This window comes from Cherax quadricarinatus, chromosome 11 (assembly GCF_038502225.1).
Source record: "Cherax quadricarinatus isolate ZL_2023a chromosome 11, ASM3850222v1, whole genome shotgun sequence".
In the NCBI taxonomy this organism is placed as follows: Eukaryota; Metazoa; Arthropoda; class Malacostraca; order Decapoda; family Parastacidae; genus Cherax; species Cherax quadricarinatus.
Genome location: NC_091302.1, coordinates 48800872 through 48816725, shown reverse-complemented (window position 1 = coordinate 48816725; position 15854 = coordinate 48800872). Strand labels below are relative to the sequence as shown.

Here is a 15854-nt window from a genome sequence, read left to right as displayed (position 1 = left end):
CCCAAACCCTTGATGCCGCTGGAGGGCTCCTTGATGCAGAGGAGGGAAGCTTCCCTCCTCTCCCTCACAACAAACCCATTACCTCTCATTCTTCAGACACTCTACCACTCTACCTGACTAGCTTAGCCAGTAGGTGATTTGGACCTGCTTAGCATGGGCCAGTAGGCCTACTGCAGTGCTCCTTCTTTCTTATGTTCTTACATTATAACCTAAATGTTTTTCTTTTCCAGGAGTGAGAAAGAGGGAGATCACCAAGAGTCAGTGGTGTTATGATCTGTGTGCTGAGAGAAGCCAAGACAAACGACAGCTTAAAGGTTGGTTGCTGTTGTTTACTGATGTGTCAGGTCCCGGGTCAGACCGCCTGGTTGATGGCCTGATCAATCAGGCTGTTTGTGCTAGCAAGGCGAAGCCAGCCGTGAAGTATTGTGTCCGTGATGGCTGTAATATTTGGCTGCTGCCCAACTGTTGTCTCTAAACTCATTACGTTTTATTGCTAATGTCATCTGTGTGTACGTTGATGTCCTTAGTTTCCATTGTTGTCTGTCTTATCTTACTGGTGAGAGAGAGAGAATGTTGTCAAGGCTGGGTTCATGGTGTAGCCAGTGTTGATGTAGGTTGGTTCATGGTGTAGCCAGCGTTGATGTAGGTTGGTTCATGGTGTACCAGTGTTGATGTAGGTTGGTTCATGGTGTAGCCAGTGTTGATGTAGGTTGGTTCATGGTGTAGCCAGTGTTGGTGTAGGTTGGTTCATGGTGTAGCCAGTGTTGATGTAGGTTGGTTCATGGTGTAGCCAGCGTTGATGTAGGTTGGTTCATGGTGTAGCCAGTGTTGATGTAGGTTGGTTCATGGTGTAGCCAGTGTTGATGTAGGTTGGTTCATGGTGTAGCCAGCGTTGATGTAGGTTGGTTCATGGTGTAGCCAGCGTTGATGTAGGTTGGTTCATGGTATACCAGTGTTGATGTAGGTTGGTTCATGGTGTAGCCAGCGTTGATGTAGGTTGGTTCATGGTGTAGCCAGTGTTGATGTAGGTTGGTTCATGGTGTAGCCAGCGTTGATGTAGGTTGGTTCATGGTGTAGCCAGCGTTGATGTAGGTTGGTTCATGGTGTAGCCAGTGTTGATGTAGGTTGGTTCATGGTGTAGCCAGTGTTGATGTAGGTTGGTTCATGGTGTAGCCAGTGTTGATGTAGGTTGGTTCATGGTGTAGCCAGCGTTGATGTAGGTTGGTTCATGGTGTAGCCAGTGTTGATGTAGGTTGGTTCATGGTGTAGCCAGTGTTGATGTAGGTTGGTTCATGGTGTAGCCAGTGTTGATGTAGGTTGGTTCATGGTGTAGCCAGTGTTGATGTAGGTTGGTTCATGGTGTAGCCAGTGTTGATGTAGGTTGGTTCATGGTGTATGTAGGTTGGTTCATGGTGTAGCCAGCGTTGATGTAGGTTGGTTCATGGTGTAGCCAGTGTTGATGTAGGTTGGTTCATGGTGTACCAGTGTTGATGTAGGTTGGTTCATGGTGTACCAGTGTTGATGTAGGTTGGTTCATGGTTTAGCCAGTGTTGATGTAGGTTGGTTCATGGTGTAGCCAGCGTTGATGTAGGTTGGTTCATGGTGTAGCCAGTGTTGATGTAGGTTGGTTCATGGTGTAGCCAGCGTTGATGTAGGTTGATTCATGGTGTACCAGTGTTGATGTAGGTTGGTTCATGGTGTAGCCAGTGTTGATGTAGGTTGGTTCATGGTGTAGCCAGTGTTGATGTAGGTTGGTTCATGGTGTAGCCAGCGTTGATGTAGGTTGGTTCATGGTGTAGCCAGCGTTGATGTAGGTTGGTTCATGGTGTCGCAGTGTTGATGTAGGTTGGTTCATGGTGTACCAGTGTTGATGTAGGTTGGTTCATGGTGTAGCCAGCGTTGATGTAGGTTGGTTGTAGCCAGCGTTGATGTAGGTTGGTTCATGGTGTAGCCAGTGTTGATGTAGGTTGGTTCATGGTGTAGCCAGTGTTGATGTAGGTTGGTTCATGGTGTAGCCAGTGTTGATGTAGGTTGGTTCATGGTGTAGCCAGTGTTGATGTAGGTTGGTTCATGGTGTAGCCAGTGTTGATGTAGGTTGGTTCATGGTGTAGCCAGTGTTGATGTAGGTTGGTTCATGGTGTAGCCAGTGTTGATGTAGGTTGGTTCATGGTGTAGCCAGTGTTGATGTAGGTTGGTTCATGGTGTAGCCAGTGTTGATGTAGGTTGGTTCATGGTGTAGCCAGTGGTTGATGGTGTAGCCAGTGTTGGTGTAGGTTGGTTCATGGTGTAGCCAGTGTTGATGTAGGTTGGTTCATGGTGTAGCCAGTGTTGATGTAGGTTGGTTCATGGTGTAGCCAGTGTTGGTGTAGGTTGGTTCATGGTGTAGCCAGTGTTGATGTAGGTTGGTTCATGGTGTAGCCAGTGTTGATGTAGGTTGGTTCATGGTGTACCAGTGTTGATGTAGGTTGGTTCATGGTGTAGCCAGTGTTGATGTAGGTTGGTTCATGGTGTAGCCAGTGTTGGTGTAGGTTGGTTCATGGTGTACCAGTGTTGATGTAGGTTGGTTCATGGTGTAGCCAGTGTTGATGTAGGTTGGTTCATGGTGTACCAGTGTTGGTGTAGGTTGGTTCATGGTGTAGCCAGTGTTGATGTAGGTTGGTTCATGGTGTAGCCAGTGTTGATGTAGGTTGGTTCATGGTGTAGCCAGTGTTGATGTAGGTTGGTTCATGGTGTAGCCAGTGTTGGTGTAGGTTGGTTCATGGTGTAGCCAGTGTTGGTGTAGGTTGGTTCATGGTGTACCAGTGTTGATGTAGGTTGGTTCATGGTGTAGCCAGCGTTGATGTAGGTTGGTTCATGGTGTAGCCAGTGTTGGTGTAGGTTGGTTCATGGTGTAGCCAGTGTTGGTGTAGGTTGGTTCATGGTGTACCAGTGTTGATGTAGGTTGGTTCATGGTGTAGCCAGTGTTGATGTAGGTTGGTTCATGGTGTAGCCAGCGTTGATGTAGGTTGGTTCATGGTGTAGCCAGTGTTGATGTAGGTTGGTTCATGGTGTAGCCAGTGTTGGTGTAGGTTGGTTCATGGTGTAGCCAGTGTTGATGTAGGTTGGTTCATGGTGTACCAGTGTTGATGTAGGTTGGTTCATGGTGTACCAGTGTTGATGTAGGTTGGTTCATGGTTTAGCCAGTGTTGATATAGGTTGGTTCATGGTGTAGCCAGTGTTGATGTAGGTTGGTTCATGGTGTACCAGTGTTGATGTAGGTTGGTTCATGGTTTAGCCAGTGTTGATGTAGGTTGGTTCATGGTGTAGCCAGTGTTGATGTAGGTTGGTTCATAGTGTAGCCAGTGTTGATGTAGGTTGGTTCATGGTGTAGCAGTGTTGATGTAGGTTGGTTCATGGTGTAGCCAGTGTTGGTGTAGGTTGGTTCATGGTGTAGCCAGTGTTGATGTAGGTTGGTTCATGGTGTAGCCAGTGTTGATGTAGGTTGGTTCATGGTGTAGCCAGTGTTGATGTAGGTAGGTTCATGGTGTAGCCAGTGTTGATGTAGGTTGGTTCATGGTGTAGTCAGCGTTGATGTAGGTTGGTTCATGGTGTAGCCAGCGTTGATGTAGGTTGGTTCATGGTGTACCAGTGTTGATGTAGGTTGGCTCATGGTGTAGCCAGTGTTGATGTAGGTTGGTTCATGGTGTACCAGTGTTGATGTAGGTTGGTTCATGGTGTAGCCAGCGTTGATGTAGGTTGGTTCATGGTGTAGCCAGCGTTGATGTAGGTTGGTTCATGGTGTAGCCAGTGTTGATGTAGGTTGGTTCATGGTGTAGCCAGTGTTGATGTAGGTTGGTTCATGGTGTAGCCAGTGTTGATGTAGGTTGGTTCATGGTGTAGCCAGTGTTGATGTAGGTTGGTTCATGGTGTAGCCAGTGTTGATGTAGGTTGGTTCATAGTGTAGCCAGTGTTGATGTAGGTTGGTTCATGGTGTAGCCAGTGTTGATGTAGGTTGGTTCATGGTGTAGCCAGTGTTGATGTAGGTTGGTTCATGGTGTAGCCAGTGTTGATGTAGGTTGGTTCATGGTGTAGCAGTGTTGATGTAGGTTGGTTCATGGTGTAGCCAGTGTTGGTGTAGGTTGGTTCATGGTGTAGCCAGTGTTGATGTAGGTTGGTTCATGGTGTAGCCAGTGTTGATGTAGGTTGGTTCATGGTGTAGCCAGTGTTGATGTAGGTAGGTTCATGGTGTAGCCAGTGTTGATGTAGGTTGGTTCATGGTGTAGCCAGTGTTGATGTAGGTAGGTTCATGGTGTAGCCAGTGTTGATGTAGGTTGGTTCATGGTGTAGCCAGTGTTGATGTAGGTTGGTTCATGGTGTACCAGTGTTGGTGTAGGTTGGTTCATGTATATGACTGTACGTTTTGTGACGTGTGCTGTGACTGTGTATTTTGTAACTGTGACAGTGTGTTTTGTGACTGTGTTTGTGAATGTAACTGTTTTGCTACAGTGACTGTATTTTGTAATAGTGATTGTGTTTGCGAATGTGTTTTGTGACTGCAACTGTGTTTGTGAATGTGACTGCTGTGTGTTTGTGACTCTGCTTTTGTAACGTCTGCGTCAAGAAAACTGTGTTTGTAACGTCTGAGTAAAGAAAATTGTTTTCAGTAAAAACACACGCAACACAAAGGACAATCACAGTGATAACAAACACAAAAGCAACGAAAAACTCTTCAGGAAATTGGGTGTTTTTTCGTGTACTCAAAATGGTAACAAAATCCTTTCACTATTGACTCTCTCTTCCAAGAGCCAGACACATGCACTATTTGTAGTCTACCTGTAATCTACCTGTAGTCTACCTGTAGTAGATTCCGGGGGTCATAGTCCATGCAGCCTGGTCCCAGACCAGACCTGGTTGATGGTATGATCGACCAGGTTGTCAGTCACAGCCTCACGCAGTCCAACGTGTGCACCACAGCCCAGCTAATCAGGAAGACAACATGGCGGTCTGTCGATAATCGCTCTTATGTATGAGGGAAGGGTATTGAAAAGTCTTGGTCCCTTCACGTTTATTGAACTTTCCCTTAGTGTACTCACTGAACCCATGCTATGTAGTGGAGTGGAAGACCTCAGGATATTCCTTCAGATATTCTTTCTTCCTTGTTCCTAGCAGTGATTGTGTGTGTGTGTGTGTGTGTGTGTGTGTGTGTGTGTGTGTGTGTGTGTGTGTGTGTGTGTGTGTGTGTGTGTGTGTGGGACTGAGGTGAGGGTGTCACAGAGGAGAGAGGTAGTGGTGCCAGGGAGTGTTGGCCCTCTCAACACCTTCAGTAGTTGATCCCTGACGTCTGATGCTGATGATGTTACTGACTGCTTGTTATGGGGCGGCTGCTGCTGCTGCTTTAGATGCTGCTTCTGCTTCTAGTGACAGTAGCGCTCTTAGTATTGGTGCTGTTGTTGCTGCTTTAGCCGGCTGGCAGTGGCTGTGGCATCCATGTTGCTACTGCAGTTGATACAACTGCTGTTACTGCAGCTGCTTGTGGCGGCGGCAGCAAGTAAGTGCGGACAGGTGGCGCACCTCTGGCACCACTGTTTGTTGCATTGTGAAGGGAAGGAATGCAGAAGACACCTGACAGGTTATGTGGGTTGAGCTCGTAGTGGCTGCGACAAGCAGTAGTGGCTGCGACAAGCACTAGTGGCTGCGACAAGCACTAGTGGCTGCGACAAGCACTAGTGGCTGCGACAAGCAGTAGTGGCTGCGACAAGTCTCAGTGGTTGCGATTTAATGTGTGAGACTTGGAAGTGATAATGTCAAATGATCTCACATTCAAGGAGGTAAATAATGGGTTCGTTAACTAGAACTTTCAGCTTAGAGATGCCAAGCCAGTGATGATAATCTCAAGGTCACTGGTTCTCTCTAGGCTGGAATATTGCTGTGTACTAACAGCCTCCTTCAAGGCAGGCGAAATTTCTGAGCTGAAAATGTACAGAGAGCCTTTAGAATTCATATTAACTCAGTCAAGCATCTAAATTACTGGAAGTGACTCAAGTCCCTGGAACTGTACTTCTTAGAACGTAGGCGAGAAAGATGCATCATAATCTACACCTGGAAGATACTGCAGGAATTGGTCCCAAACCTGCACACTGAAATTACTACAAAAGGGTTGACAGACAGTGCAAGATACCTTCGGTGAAAAGCAGGGTCTGTTGGCAATCCCCTTTATGTATGGAGGGAGGATGTTAAAAAGTCTTGGTACTTTCACACTTATTGAGTTGTAGCGCCCCTGCTTTTCTTTGGGGGTATTTTACACCGTCTGCTGTGGGGAATGATTTGTGTGTACAGATTTAGAACCAAGCCTTCTAGAAATTTACAGGTGTAGATAACAATGTAGCCCTGCTGTACCCTGGTGGCCTGGTGGTTAACGCTCTCGCTTCACACGGCGAGGGCCTGGGTTCGATTCCCAGCCAGAGTAGAAACATTGGACGTGTTTCTTTCCACCTGTTGTCTATGTTCCCCATCAGTAAAATGGGTACCTGGGTGTTAGTCGACTGGTGTGGGTCGCATCCTGGGACACTGACCTAAGGAGGCCTGGTCACAGACCGGGCCGCGGGGGCGTTGACCCCCGGAACTCTCTCCAGGTAAACTCCAGGTAAACTCCAGGTACCCTATCGTGCCCTGCCCCACCTTACTGTGCCCTACCCCACCCTACTGTGCTCTGCCCCGCCCTACTGTGCCCTGCCCCTCCCTACTGTGCCCTGCCCCGCCCTACTGTGCCCAGCCCCACCCTACTGTGCCCTGCCCCACCCTACTGTGCCCAGCCCCACCCTACTGTGCCCTGCCCCGCCCTACTGTGCCCTGCCCCACCCTACTGTGCTCTGCCCCGCCCTACTGTGCCCTGCCCCACCCTACTGTGCCCTGCCCCACCCTACTGTGCGCTGCACCCCCGTACTGTGCCCTGCCCCACCCAACTGTGCCCTGCCTCACCCTACTGTGCCCTGCCCCCCCCGACTGTGCCCTGCCCCACCCTACTGTGCCCTGCCCCACCCTACTGTGCCCTGCCCCTCCCTACTGTGCCCTGCCCCGCCCTACTGTGCCCTACCCCACCCTACTGTGCCCTGCCCCGTGCCTACTGTGCCCTGCCCCTCCCTACTGTGCCCTGCCCCACCCTACTGTGCCCTGCCCCACCCTACTGTGCCCTGCCCCACCCTACTGTGCCCTGCCCCACCCTACTGTGCCCTGCCCCGCCTTACTGTGCCCTGCCCCGCCCTACTGTGCCCTGCCCCACCCTACTGTGCCCTGCCCCACCCTACTGTGCCCTGCCCCGCCCTACTGTGCCCTTCCCCACCCTACTGTGCCCTGCCCCGCCCTACTGTGCCCTGCCCCACCCTACTGTGCCCTGCCCCACCCTACTGTGCCCTGCCCCGCCCTACTGTGCCCTGCCCCACTCGTGCATGTTGCCTTCATACTCAGACAAGGAGTTCACTGTCATGTTTCTTCACACAGGTCAGCACTTAACCTTATGTGCTTGAAACTTACCAGCTGTGATACACATACTCCCAGCACCAGCTGTGATGCATCGTCGCAGCACCAGCTGTGGTGCATCGTCGCAGCACCAGCTGTGGTGCATCCTCGCATCACCAGCTGTGATACTCCCAGCACCAGCTGTGAGACATCCTCGCAGCACCAGCTGTGATACTCCCAGCACCAGCTGTGAGACACACTCCCACCACTAGCTGCACTGCAATACACTACCACCACCCCAGCACCAGCTGACACACTGGCCTTAATTACACCAGAAGTACACTACAGAAACGAACCATTAAGAAATAAAAAGAGAAAATGCAGGTTAGAGAAAGACGTTCCCTCTACAAACGAAGACAAAGAATCACAGAACTTCTCATTGGCTATAGACTTTCTTAAAAAAAACAAAGAAATATTAGCAAGGGAAATGGAGATGCCTGAGTTCAGATTGAAGGCATCGTTCAAGGTCCACGAGAGACGAGGGAAACCAAGAGTCATAAATGGAATCGAGAGAAATCCTAAATACTTTTTTTTTTTTTCCAAATGCAGGGCAAAAATTCACATCCAGTATCGGGCCCTTGCTTAAACAAGATTAAACCTACACCGATGACATCAAGGAAATGAGTGAAATGCTGAAGTTGTAGTATGATTGTGTTTATTGAGCCATTAATGAGCCTAAGGATTGGCAGTCCGAGCGAGTTTCTCATGGTTGAGACTGGAAACTCTACCAACACCTCCATAATTTCTAACATAACTCCAACCTCACTTGACTTCGAAAAAGATATCGATTTCTTGCCCTTGCACTCCACCACAGACCCTGACTCGTGGAACTCCATAGTCATCATGGACTGAAAGAAACAAGAGCATAAGAAAGAAGGAACACTGCAACGGGCCTACTGACCCATGCGGATTAGCCCAGTGACCCACCCAGTCTGGTCACCTCCACTCAAGGAAGGAGCACGACGCCAGACCCAGCAGCACAAGCTAGTCAGGTCCAACTCACACCCACCCACACCCACTCATGTATTTATCTAACCTATTTTTAAAACTACACAACGTTTTAGCCTGAATAACTGTATCTGGGGGGTTTGTTCCACTCATCCACAACTCTATTACCAAACCAGTGCTTTCCTATATCCTTCCTGAATCTGAATTTTTCCAACTTGAAATCATTGCTGCGAGTCCTGTCTTGGCTGGAAATTTTCAGCACGCTGTTTACATCCCCTTTATTTATTCCCGGTTTCCATTTATACACCTCTATCATATCCCCCCTTATTCTACGCCTTTCGAGAGAGTGCAGATTCAGGGTCCTCAGTCTATCCTCATAGGGAAGATTTCTGATACATGGGATCATCTTTGTCATCCTCTGTACGTTTTCCAGAGCATTTATATCCATTCTGTAATACGGTGACCAGAACTAAGCAGCCTAGTCTAAATGAGGCCTAACCAAGGATATATAGAGCTGAAGAACAACCTGAGGACTTCTATTATTTATACTTTTAGATATGAAGCCAAGAATCCTGTTAGCTTTATTGCGAACACTAATGCACTGTTGTCTTGGTTTTAGATTACTGCTAACCAGAACTCCTAAATCCTTTTCGCAATAGGTAGTATTAAGATCTACATTATTTAGTTTATATGTGGCATGGTTATTTTCCTGTCCAACTGAAAGAAACTATCTCGTACTTTGAATATTGTAATAATGTTGGTAGAATTACCGCTCTGGAGAGCGAAACGTTGCCACAATAAAATGTCACATTAAGTTGCACTTGTGTCCTTTTACTTTACTTTGAATATTCTATGGAGCAGCAGCGTAGATTCAAGAATCATCCCACAATCCTTAAAAACCACTGACATAGCCTCACTCCACAAATGTGGCAGCAAAGCAATCACAGAAAAACTATAGAGAGTCTTAAGAAGCAAGGTTGCTAATCACATAGAATCTCGACATCAGGATGGGTTTAGAGTAGGTCGTTCCTGCCTCCCGCATCTGCTTGACCATTACGACACGGTCTTCGATATAGTGGGAGACAAGCAAAATGCAAATGCAGTGTATACAGACTTTGCAAAAGTCTTTGACAAGTGCGAATATAGTATAATTGCCCACAAAATGCGTGCAAAAGGAATAACTGTAAGGTGGGCATTTGGATATTTTTCCCAACGAACTTGAACCCAAATTATAATAGCGAACAAAGTGAGATCTGAGGATGATAAAGTTAAAAGCTCTGTTCTCTTAGGCACAGTCTTTGCCCCTGTTCTCTTAGGCACAGTCTTTGCCCCTGTTCTCTTAGGCACAGTCTTTGCCCCTGTTCTCTTAGGCACAGTCTTTGCCCCTGTTCTCTTAGGCACAGTCTTTGCCTCTTCTCTTAGGCACAGTCTTTGCCTCTTCTCTTAGGCACAGTCTTTGCTCTTAGGCACAGTCTCTTAGCTCTTAGGCACAGTCTTTGCCCCTGTTCTCTTAGGCACAGTCTTTGCCCCTGTTCTCTTAGGCCTCTTCCCCTGTTCTCTTAGGCACAGTCTTTGCCTCTTCTCTTAGGCACAGTCTTTGCCTCTTCTCTTAGGCACAGTCTTTGCCTCTTCTCTTAGGCACAGTCTTTGCCTCTTCTCTTAGGCGCAGTCTATGCCCCTGTTCTCTTAGGCACAGTCTATGCCCCTGTTCTCTTAGGCACAGTCTTTGCCCCTGTTCTCTTAGGCACAGTCTTTGCCCCTGTTCTCTTAGGCACAGTCTATGCCCCTGTTCTCTTAGGCACAGTCTTTGCCCCTGTTCTCTTAGGCACAGTCTTTGCCCCTGTTCTCTTAGGCACAGTCTATGCCCCTGTTCTCTTAGGCACAGTCTATGCCCCTGTTCTCTTAGGCGCAGTCTATGCCCCTGTTCTCTTAGGCACAGTCTTTGCCCCTGTTCTCTTAGGCACAGTCTATGCCCCTGTTCTCTTAGGCACAGTCTATGCCCCTGTTCTCTTAGGCACAGTCTATGCCCCTGTTCTCTTAGGCGCAGTCTATGCCCCTGTTCTCTTAGGCGCAGTCTATGCCCCTGTTCTCTTAGGCACAGTCTTTGCCCCTGTTCTTAGGCACAGTCTATGCCCCTGTTCTCTTAGGCACAGTCTGTGCCCCTGTTCTCTTAGGCACAGTCTATGCCCCTGTTCTCTTAGGCACAGTCTTTACCCCTGTTCTCTTAGGCACAGTCTATGCCCCTGTTCTCTTAGGCGCAGTCTATGCCCCTGTTCTCTTAGGCGTCAGTGTTCTCTTAGGCATGCCCCTGTTCTCTTAGGTTCTCTTAGGCACAGTCTATGTGTTCTATGCCCCTGTTCTCTTAGGCGCAGTCTATGCCCCTGTTCTCTTAGGCGCAGTCTATGCCCCTGTTCTCTTAGGCACAGTCTTTGCCCCTGTTCTGTTCTGTTCTCTAGGCAGAGTCAGTCTTTGCCCCTGTTCTCTTAGGCACACTCTTTGCCCCTGTTCTCTTAGGCACAGGCAGAGTCTTTGCCCCTGTTTTCTTAGGCAGAGTCAGTGTTCTCTTAGGCAGTCCCCCTGTTCTCTTAGGCACAGTCTTTACCCCTGTTCTCTTAGGCACAGTCTTTAGGCACAGTCTATGTGTCTCTTAGGCACAGTCGTTGCCCCTGTTCTCTTAGGCACAGTCTTTAGGCGCCTATGCTGTTCTCTTAGGCACAGTCTTTGCCCCTGTTCTCTTAGGCACAGTCATGTGTTCTCTTAGGCACCTATGCTGTTCTCTTAGGCACAGTCTATGCCCCTGTTCTCTAGGCACAGTCTATGCCCCTGTTCTCTTAGGCGCAGTCTATGCCCCTGTTCTCTTAGGCGCAGTCTTTGCCCCTGTTCTCTTAGGCACAGTCTTTGCCCCTGTTCTTAGGCACAGTCTATGCCCCTGTTCTCTTAGGCGCAGTCTATGCCCCTGTTCTCTTAGGCGCAGTCTATGCCCCTGTTCTCTTAGGCGCAGTCTATGCCCCTGTTCTCTTAGGCACAGTCTTTGCCCCTGTTCTCTTAGGCACAGTCTTTGCCCCTGTTCTCTTAGGCACACTCTTTGCCCCTGTTCTCTTAGGCACAGTCTTTGCCCCTGTTCTCTTAGGCACAGTCTTTACCCCTGTTCTCTTAGGCACAGTCTTTACCCCTGTTCTCTTAGGCACAGTCTTTACCCCTGTTCTCTTAGGCACAGTCTTTACCCCTGTTCTCTTAGGCACAGTCTTTACCCCTGTTCTCTTAGGCACAGTCTTTGCCCCTGTTCTCTTAGGTTCAGTCTTTACCCCTGTTCTCTTAGGCACAGTCTTTGCCCCTGTTCTCTTAGGCAGTCTTTGCCCCTGTTCTCTTAGGCAGAGTCTTTGCCCCTGTTTTCTTAGGCAGAGTCTTTGCCCCTGTTCTCTTAGGCAGTCTTTGCCCCTGTTCTCTTAGGCACAGTCTTTGCCCCTGTTCTCTTAGGCACAGTCTTTGCCCCTGTTCTCTTAGGCAGTCTTTGCCCCTGTTCTCTTAGGCACAGTCTTTGCCCCTGTTCTCTTAGGCACAGTCTTTGCCCCTGTTCTCTTAGGCACAGTCTTTGCCCCTGTTCTCTTAGGCACAGTCTTTGCCCCTGTTCTCTTAGGCACAGTCTCTGCGACTATTCTTTCTCATATTCATCCAACGTAAAGGTATAAATCATTGCACTGTATTGTCCTTCACAGACGACACTGGAATCCATTAAGGACACAGCAAACTTCCAGGATGACATAAAGTCTTCCAGTGGGCCACTGACAACAATGTGATGTTCATTGAGAACAAGTTTCAGCTACTCCCCTATGGAGAGATTGAGGAAATAAAGACATGAATGGAGTATACACAAGGCTCTAACCATTTAATGGAAAAGACACTTGTGTACAGTTTAGGACGTGTCCTTCTCCAGTTTGTCGGTATCACCATACCATTTACAATCATCGAATAGAGTAGAGTTCAAGGCTAATGTGAGAGACCTTGGAGTGATTATGTCGGAAGCTTACCTTAAAGAATCACAACAGTGTCACGTTCACAAGAAGAAACTGATAAGCTGGATAACTAGAAGCTACAGAACAAAGGATGCTTAACCATTGATGATTCTCTTGAAGTCACTTATTCTCTCTAGGCTGGAGTATTGCCGTGCTCTAATAGCTCCTTCAAGACAGGTGAAATTGCCGACCTGGAAAATGTGCAGAGAACCTTCACTGCTCTCATAGCTTCAGTCAAGCATCTAAGTTACTGGGAACGTTTGAAGTCCCTCAGTCTCTATAAACGTAGACGACAGATACATTATAATGTACACCTGGAAATTTCTAGAAGGATTGGTCTCAGATCTGCACAGAAATCATTCCCCCAAAAGTGAGAGGTTTGTCAGATGGTGTAAAATGCCCCCAGTGAAAAGCAGTGGTGCAGTGAGTACACTAAGGCAAAACTTAACAAGTGTTAAGGGACCAAGACTTTTCAGTACCTTCCCTTCATACATAAGGGGAATTACCAACAGACCCCTGGTTGTCTTCAAGATCGAATTGGACAAATTTCTCATGTCGGTACCTTATAAGCCGGGCTGTGATGCTTATGAACTTCGTGCAGCTAGCACCAACAACCTAGTTGATCAGTCCATCCACCAGGTGGCCTGGTCTGGGACGTGCCTCGAGGCTGTTGACCCTCAGAACACACTCCAGGTACGTTTCGGGTATGCAGGAAGGGAGGGCACTGAAGTTGGGGACCTCTTACACTTATCAAGTTCTCTCTCTGCACTCCTCACAATCATGCTTTTTATTTATTATAGGTACCTTGTACTGTGTACCAAGTCTCTTGCTTTCATCTGCAGTGATATCGGTTGGAAGGTTTGGGACTAGACCCTCCACGAATATTGAGGTGCAAATTATGATGCATCTTTCTCACGTACGTTCAATGGACTACAGGTCAATTGTTCCCGGTAGTTCAGATGTGAATTTTATAAGGGCAATGAAGATCCTCTGTACGTTTTCTATCTTTGTAGTTGTGATGAATGCCTCCTTGTAAAATGTATTCGATATGAAGAGGTTGGTAGTGCCTTTTCAATTATGTCTTCAATTAAGGCCTGACTGAAACCTTATTTGTTGTGGTGGACTTGATTTATATCACTGTGTCTTCGAGGGACGTCACTCCTGTACAGATTCTGGTGCCATCAGCAAAGGATGATACGGTGCTGTGATTTATGTCCTTGTACGCAGTTGTGAATCTCGAGTATGTTGTGGTCTGAGATTGCTGTCTTCAACATGGTACGTTCTGACCAAATTCTTAGTGTTCGTGAATGTAAGGTCTAGGAAATTTCCTAGTGGGCCACCAGCAGCCACACAGCCTGGTTGACCAGGCAGGCACCAGACAAGCCTAACCCAAGGCCGGGCTCTGGAAGTAGAATAGCTCCCGGAACTCATCAAATGTAGTATGGCTAGTTTGCTGTGTGCTGGCTTAAGACGACTGCAGTGCAGGCAGAGGTATAATAATTCTGATGTGTGAGACAGTTGAGCAAAGGCACCAGCGACACACACACACACACACACTGTGATGTAGTCCAGGTAGAGGTCTCACAACACACACACACACACACACACACACACACACACACACACACACACACACACTGGACAGGCTGCAGACCTGGTCCAGCAATTGGCTCCTGGAGTTCAATCCCACCAAGTGCAAAGTCATGAAGATTGGGGAAGGGCAAAGAAGGCCGCAGACGGAGTACAGTCTAGGGGGTCAGAGACTACAAACCTCACTCAAGGAAAAAGATCTTAGGGTGAGTATAACACCAGGCACATCTCCTGAAGCGCACATCAACCAAATAACTGCTGCAGCATATGGGCGCCTAGCAAACCTCAGAACAGCATTCCGACATCTTAATAAGGAATCATTCAGGACCCTGTACACCGTGTACGTTAGGCCCATATTGGAGTATGCGGCACCAGTTTGGAACCCCCACCTAGCCAAGCACGTGAAGAAACTAGAGAAAGTGCAAAGGTTTGCAACAAGACTAGTCCCAGAGCTAAGAGGTATGTCCTACGAGGAGAGGTTAAGGGAAATCAACCTGACGACACTGGAGGACAGGAGAGATAGGGGGGACATGATAACGACATACAAAATACTGAGGGGAATTGACAAGGTGGACAAAGACAGGATGTTCCAGAGATTGGACACAGTAACAAGGGGACACAGTTGGAAGCTGAAGACACAGATGAATCACAGGGATGTTAGGAAGTATTTCTTCAGCCACAGAGTAGTCAGTAAGTGGAAGAGTTTGGGAAGCGATGTAGTGGAGGCAGGATCCATACATAGCTTTAAGCAGAGGTATGATAAAGCTCACGGCTCAGGGAGAGTGACCTAGTAGCGATCAGTAAAGAGGCGGGGCCAGGAGCTCGGACTCGACCCCCGCAACCTCAACTAGGTGAGTACACACACACACACACACACACACACACACACACACACACACACACACACACACACACACACACACACACACACACACTCACTCACTCACTCACACTCACTTTGTTGTTTCAGACCTTGCTATCTTCTCCTATTTACGATATCTCAAAGTAACTAGATATTTGGGGTCGGGTTTGATAGATGGTGAAGACGGGTTATTTGTGTATCGTTCCAGTCACGGTATTGTGCCTTTTTGTTATTTATTGGTGAAGACTATGCTCGACCTCCGACAGCTGGTCCTTGAACTACTTCGAAGTTCTGTGTGTTAGTTTACATTTTGACTTCCAGAACTTTGACTATAACATCTGTGGTGTCCAGTAAGTCAGTATATACGAGTCACTCTTTATCAGGATCTGATGATTATAGTCGTGACCATATTTTTAAAGGGGGTGGAGGGGTAAGCCAGGGGAAGGCCTCGGTCAGATGACTACAAGCTCCAGCTTCGGGTCATCATATAACTAAGACCTGCGTCAGGAAACACTTGTTTCCTGACGAACCTTATCTAACCTAACCTAATTTGTTCAACATAAACCCCCCTCCCCCATCCTTCCCTTGTTGCCTATTTTTTCCGGTCATATTTAAATAGGTTGTACCCGGGAATCCATATTTCGTTGTAAAAATAGGCAAATAAGAGGGTAGTAGGCCGGAGCTCTAACTATTGCACTGCCGACAAGAGGCAGGTGACTCACGAAATCGTAATGACACGATTGTAAACAAACCATACCACAGACGGGGATAGAACCCGCGACCAGAGTGTCATAAAACTCCTGACCGACGCGCTAGCCACTGGGCAGGTCTCTGAATGGGCTTTCGTTGGCACACTGTTTTGTTCTTTGTAGAGCTGTCACCTCCTGGAGCTCTGAACAGAGCCGTTATTCTTAAGCGTGGTTCACACAGGTGAACACACAGCTGGT

The 15854-nt window shown here is 47.9% G+C and overlaps 1 protein-coding gene across 5 annotated transcripts in view; it reads left to right on the top strand.

The window, feature by feature from the left end:
* The window catches only part of LOC138852565 (hexosaminidase D), a 330048-nt gene that overhangs the window by 236131 nt on the left and 78063 nt on the right, over positions 1–15854 (top strand). For all 5 annotated transcript variants that reach the window (XM_070084102.1, XM_070084100.1, XM_070084101.1 and 2 more), the window contains one exon: positions 231–314. The gene's annotated coding sequence lies outside the window, so the exon portion shown is untranslated. The remainder of the gene's footprint in view (positions 1–230; positions 315–15854) is intronic.